Here is a 6,376-nt window from a genome sequence, read left to right as displayed (position 1 = left end):
TTTATGACCCGCGTTTCATGGCACCCGATTGCGAGCAGCCAGCGCCGGGAGCGGCCGGGACACAGCGCCAGGCAGCCAGGGCCGGGGGCTCTCGGCCCTCGGGGCGGGGGCACGGTCAGCTCGGCTTCCTTGAGCTGGGAGTCGGAGGGGCTCAGGACAGGTAGAGGGGGGCTCAGGACACATGGAGAGAGGTTCGGGACAGACACGGAGAGCCTTAGGATAGATAGAGGCTCTGGACGTATAGAGAGAGGTTCAGGACACAGAGAGGCTCAGGACACATAGAGAGAGGTTCAGGACACATAGGGAGAGGTTCAGGACATATATAGAGAAGTTCAGGATACAGAGAGAAAGGCTTGGGACACATAGAGAGAGGCTCAGGACAGACAGAGAGAGGGTCAGGACACAGAGAGAGAGGGTCAGGACACATAGAAAAAGGCTTGGGACACATAGAGAGAGGCTCAGGACAGACAGAGAGAGGGTCAGGACACAGAGAGAGAGGGTCAGGACACATAGAAAAAGGCTTGGGACACATAGAGAGAGGCTCAGGACAGACAGAGAGAGGGTCAGGACACAGAGAGAGAGGGTCAGGACACATAGAAAAAGGCTTGGGACACATAGAGAGAGGCTCAGGACAGACAGAGAGAGGCTCAGGACACACAGAGAGAGGCTCAGGATACATAGAAAAAGGCTTGGGACACAGAGAGAGAGGCTCAGGACAGACAGAGAGAGGCTCAGGACACACAGAGAGAGGGTCAGGATACATAGAAAAAGGCTTGGGACACATGGAGAGAGGCTCGGGACAGACAGAGAGAGGGTCAGGACACAGAGAGAGGCTCAGGACACATAGAGAAAGGCTTGGGACACATAGAGAGAGGCTCAGGACACACAGAAAAAGGCTTGGGACACATGGAGAGAGGCTCGGGACAGACAGAGAGAGGCTCAGGACACATAGAGAGAGGCTCAGAAAGCCGCAGCAGCGACCTAGCCCAATCCCAATCACCATGACATAATCACTGCCCTGAGTGACTTATTTTGGAGCCTGGAGTGTCCTAGCAGGATGCGCCCGCAGTAGGAAGGCAGTGTGCAGCGTGGCAGGGCAAGGCAAGGTTGGACCCGGTGCTAGTGCCTGCTCTTTGTGGCTGGGGTTTGCTGTAGAGCAGAGGGAGCAGACTGGTTGCAGGAGCCCTGCAGTGCTGGGCTGCTGAGAGCCCAGGGAGGCATTTGCTAGGCACATCGGCCATCTGAGCCCGTGCCTCAGGGGAAAGCCGTCTTGGCACATTACAAACGGTGGGGCATCGTTTGAAGCCGGGAGCTGCATGGAGACCCTGGCAGGCAATGCTCTGCCTTGATGCAGGCAGCTTCTCCCCAGATCAGGTTGCCCCCATGCCGCAGCCTGCTTCATTATAAGCAAACCAGATGGGGCTGTTGAGCTCCTGGCAGGGTGCCGGGGAGGCTTCGTTCTTGCAGGGGTTGGTTGTGTGATGTACAGTTGAATCAAGGGCGAGCGAGCCACAGGGCACTGAGTGTCTGCACCCAGCTCCGCTCCCAACTCTGCTACTGCCGCGCTGAGTGGAGTCCTGTGCAGTAACTGCCACCGTTCTTAGCAAGGCAAGGACAACTGCTGGAGAAAGGGAAACCTCTCTAGTCTCCACGGTCATGGTCAGATTGGGGTGGACTGTGGGGGGTTACCTTCCTGTGTAGTGGGTTGTGTGGCTCCCTACCTGGGATCTCTCAAGCACACGTTAACCTTTTATACAAGTAGGATGTTGGCTGTTGTGGTCCCCCTGCTTTCACTGTGGCAGGTTCAGGTGTTGTGGCTTTTGTTGTTCAGGGTTGATGGTTGCTTTACAAAGGGTTTAGATTATGGATGTGTCTTGGAGGGTTTCAACAGAGCTGATCCTGCCTCAGGCAGGGAGTTGGACTAGATGTGCCCTCTGGAGCTCCCTTGCAGCCCTACTTCTCTAGGATTTCTGTGATGTCCTTTGAGTTGAGCTTTGACCCCCATGTCATGGTGATTGGACCAGAAAACCTGTTGCATCTTTTATTTCAAACCACCCATTTGTCCCTGCAGTTCCTAGCTGGTCCCTCAGCTCCTGGGGGCACCAGTGCTCAGGCCAGGGAAGACATTAATGAGTCCTGGTACTTTGCAAACATGCTCCCAGCATGGGGGGCTTCCCTGAAGTACTGCACTGATGCATGGCAAGTACGCGGTCAGGTGTCCAGGTGGAAATCTGAAGAGATGCTTCAACCTGCTGCTGCCGGAGCATGCATTCAGCCATAGGGACGGTGTGCATGACTTCTGTGTGTGCAACTGCAAAAGTCTAGTCCTGGAGCTTTTAGGGCAAGCCTCCATGTCTTGTGGCCTTTTGACTTTTTTTACTGTTATCTTCAAGTCTGTGTGAAAATGCAATTGAGTGCATGGCTCATTGTTGAAAAGCAAAGCTTGTCACTCAGCCGGGGCAGGATGGGAGAGCAAGGTCCAGAGGCATCTGGCTCTCCACCTCCACATTCCCAGCACCTTGATGGCAAACAGCCCCACCCAACCTGTCACGTGTGGGACCGTGCCTGCTCCACGCGTGCCTGGGATCACACCCGCCGTGGGAGAAATTAGCTGGGTGATCCAGAAGCATTCACTTGAGCAATTCCAATTATCTGTGCCACTTGTGAGCTCTTTCCTCCCCTGACACTGATGAGGATAAATAGCCCAAGAATGCAGCCTGCACGTGCTCCCCACGTCAACAGCAATAAGAATGTGCGTTCATACAAATGTTATTGCCATGCATCGCCAGGCCCTGACTCAGTGGAGAGCCCAGCCACATCTGAGCTCTCGTTCCTGCACTGGGAGGCAAGGCAGCGAGGCTGTTACTGCAATAACATTGACTGCAAATGCCTCTCACAGCCTCCGAAAACTGGTGGGTCCTGTTCTGGGAGATGCACTGTGGAGATGACCCCTGATGCAAAAGGAAGTGACTTTTCGACACAGTGCTGCACTGAAAACACAGAGTGATCTGGCTTTGGTCTTTGTTCTTCAGACCATTATATCTTGGCAGCTGGTTTTGCCCACAGGCAGTGCTGGTGCCTCCCATGGGAAGGAGGCCAAGAATTGCATAATGGTAATGGTCCCCAAAGGAGGGATATTGCTGGGCATTTCTGTGTGCTGGTGCCTCCATATGCAGCGTGCCCTCCATGGCTAGCGGCAGCATAGGAGATGTAGGCACCGCTCCTCTCCCATCGCTGCGTGAGGCAGGCAGGGGCCCACAGGGCCAGCCCCCCATCCTCCATCGTGGCTGGCATGTTTGTTATTGCGGTCGTTGCTGCATGCTCCCCAGCCAGACCTGCTGCCGTTCTCTTGCAAAGAGCCTCTCTGCCTGTTTAGCAATGGAAATGATCTCTTGGGGGTGGGGATTTCAGACAAAACACCAAGAGGATCATTTGGGAGCAGTGACTGGGAAAGGAGTGCTCTTGTTTCAGTGCAGCATGCCTGGCAGGAGCTTGGCTAGAGGGCATCCCTCAGGCTAAGCCTAGTCCTGGGTTCCTGCCAGGGAGGCGTGAGTGCTTGGGGATCCTGGATAGGTAAGGTGCAGCCTGCGTCCTTGAGCAGAAATGAGCAATATGCAGCATAAGAGCCCAGGTGCTGTTGCTGTAGCATTGGTGCAGGGAGCAGGAGGATGACATGGGAGAGGGAGGGGTATGGACAGGGGGTACCTAGGCCACGTGGTCTTCGGAGACCCTTTCCCAAGCAGCCTGTGGGCAGGGCTGGGCCCAACGGAGCTGTTCCTCGCTGAGCTGCTGCTTGTGTGGATGTAGCCAACCCCCTGCTGTGATTTGGTTTGGACAGGGCTGATCCTGCCTCAGGCAGGGGGTTGGACTAAATGACCCCTGGAGCTCCCTTCTAGCCCCACTTCTTTGACTTCTGTGATCCGACCTGTGCCAGGAGCTAGGGCATCCTGGACTGTCTGGGGGTGCAGCCTGGGGCCTGTCACAGCGCAGTGCTGGGGGACAAGAGGGTGTGGGGAGCCCCGAGGCTCCATGCCCCCGGGCTGCCGGGACCCTCCTAGACTGCGCGCAGGTGGCTGGGGACTCTGTGAGCTTGGGGCGCTGCTCCTTCCTCCTGGCACTAAATTGCACCAAGCCCTTGCTGTTACTGCCTGTCCTTCCTAACCTAAACCTCACTTCCTGCCAGCCTGCTCGGAGCCTGGGCCAGCTCCTATCTCAGCCCTGCCTGCCAACCTGCTGAAAGCTGCCCGGAGCTCTTTGTCTGGAGGGCCCCATGTGCTCCATCGATTACCTAAATGGGGAGCTAATGGCTGAGCTCCCAGGTGGACACAGATCCAAGGAAGCAGCTTTGGAGCCACGCTCATTGAAAGAGGCACTGGGAGGGACCTTGGGGTCATTTTGCCTGTCCCCGGAGGCCAAGCAGGACGTTTGCTCAGAGCTCTCATTAGCGCTTCCAGTCTCAGGGCAGAGGGCTTCATCATGAAGCCATGTGGGGGTGGGGAGGCGTGTATTCTCGTGCACCTGAGCCCCGTTACTCCTGCTTCACTTTGTGTGTCGGCCACTTTCCCATCATGGTGCATACATGTGGGGTCTTATTGCATCCCCATCCCAGCTGCAGCCTCGTCTAGCCCAGCTGAGCGCCTCCAGCCCCCGCACAGCATTTGCTGCTTCACCCATGAAGCCATGGGTAAAACCCAGGCCTCCCACCCTGCCTCTACCATGCAGAAGCTCCTGCAGCCTATGCTAGCCCTGCTCTCTGGTGCACCACCCTATGTGCAACCTCCACTAGCCTGGGTGTGTTAGCATCTCCAGCATAGGCTTTGTGAGGCTCTGTGCCCAATTCCCAATACATGCCCTCGATATAGCACACCTGCTGCATGCCATGGGGGCCTCGTCTGGCCTAGGAGGAGCTCACAATTAGGCCTCAGATCAGGAACTCAGGTGAGCTTGTCTGGGTGACTTGTCCTCTGCCAGTCTGAGCTGCTTGTGGTTCTCAGCTCTCTTGTTCCCTTGGTTTGTCCCGCTGCCTTGCGAGAGCTTGTAATTCGTGATCCGTCCCTGCCAGGAGGATCCCCACTCCCTCCCATCCCCAGCCTTCAGGAAAGGCTCCTTCTCACCCACACCTGGTTCTCCAGGGCTTCAGCCACTTCATACCTAGCATCCGGTGTGGGAGCAAACTTCGAACAGGAAGGCAGAACTCCCCCTCTGCAAAGCCCTTTGTGAAGAGTAGCAAAGCCAGGACTGCAGTTGTTTGCACCGGGTAGGAACAGGGATGCGTCAGTCTGGAGCTTGCGGCATCCCCTACAGATGGTATCTTGCCTCTCTTCCCATCTGCTCTGTGGTGCAATTAGTCCCCTGGAGAGTGGGGCTTGGGGCCAGCAGCCAGAAGGATGGAGCGGCAGGGCTGGGGGAGTCCTTCCACCTCCTCACTCCTCGCTTTTCCTGTCAGTGGGATGGGAATATTCTGTGGAGTACCAGGGGCATGTGGGGGATGCTAAGGATTAGATGGATGTCTCCATTTTCTGCTGTCACTGCAGCTCCCTGACCTTGACTTTTCAGAGAACAGCCTTCCCCTCCGATGGTGCTGGGAGCCGTGTGTGCCCAGGGGCTGGAACGGCAGGCATGAGGGGCCTCAGGTCCAGCTCCCAAAATAGAGGAACACCCCCAAGGCCTTTGGAGATCCCTGTTGCTGTGACATGATCATGGAGTGAATCCTTCTGGGATTTGCCGGATGAGTCAGGCATGGTGTGAGGGGAGCCTCTTACACCTTCCTAGGTCAGCACTTGCTAATCAGCAGGGAGGGGAGCAGGAGATATGAGCGCTCAGGACTTTGTCATTGCATTGTGCCCTTCTGAGGTCCACGAAGCAGGGAGCGCTGGCTTTGGCAGCCTGCTTTGCCCTGCTTCTGTGTGGTTTATAGTGTAGTGCGCACCCACCCAGAAGGCAAAGGTGCCAAAATGGGAACGTCAGCAACGCCAACCAGCACAGAGGGTGACCGCAGGAAGGCCAGAATCACTGGGGCTGGTGTCTGGCTGTTCCTTGACCCACACGTGTCAGAGCAGCCAGGTGAGCTGCAGCCAAGAGCACATCCCAGCATCTGTCTCCTTCTGTCCAGCCCTCACATTCAGGCTCTTCCATGGTTTGGAGAGGTGCAAGTCAAAGCCACCGACTAGAAGCACCCAGGACCTGAGCACTCATAGCTATGCAGCATTTTGTGTGGCTCCTGCGGGCTGCAGCTGAGTGCTTGGCACTGTCTGGTCTTGTGTCAGGCACCTGGAAGCACGGCGCGTGCGGAGGGCACCGGTGGAGTCTGGTTTATCCAGCACCGCGCGGGAGCTCAGAGGCCGGGGCAGAGTCCACTTCCCCAGCACAGGGCTCA

The sequence above is a fragment of the Alligator sinensis genome, unplaced genomic scaffold (assembly GCF_000455745.1).
Source record: "Alligator sinensis unplaced genomic scaffold, ASM45574v1 scaffold255_1, whole genome shotgun sequence".
NCBI classification, from domain to species: domain Eukaryota; kingdom Metazoa; phylum Chordata; order Crocodylia; family Alligatoridae; genus Alligator; species Alligator sinensis.
Note: the sequence above shows the minus strand (reverse complement) of the source record.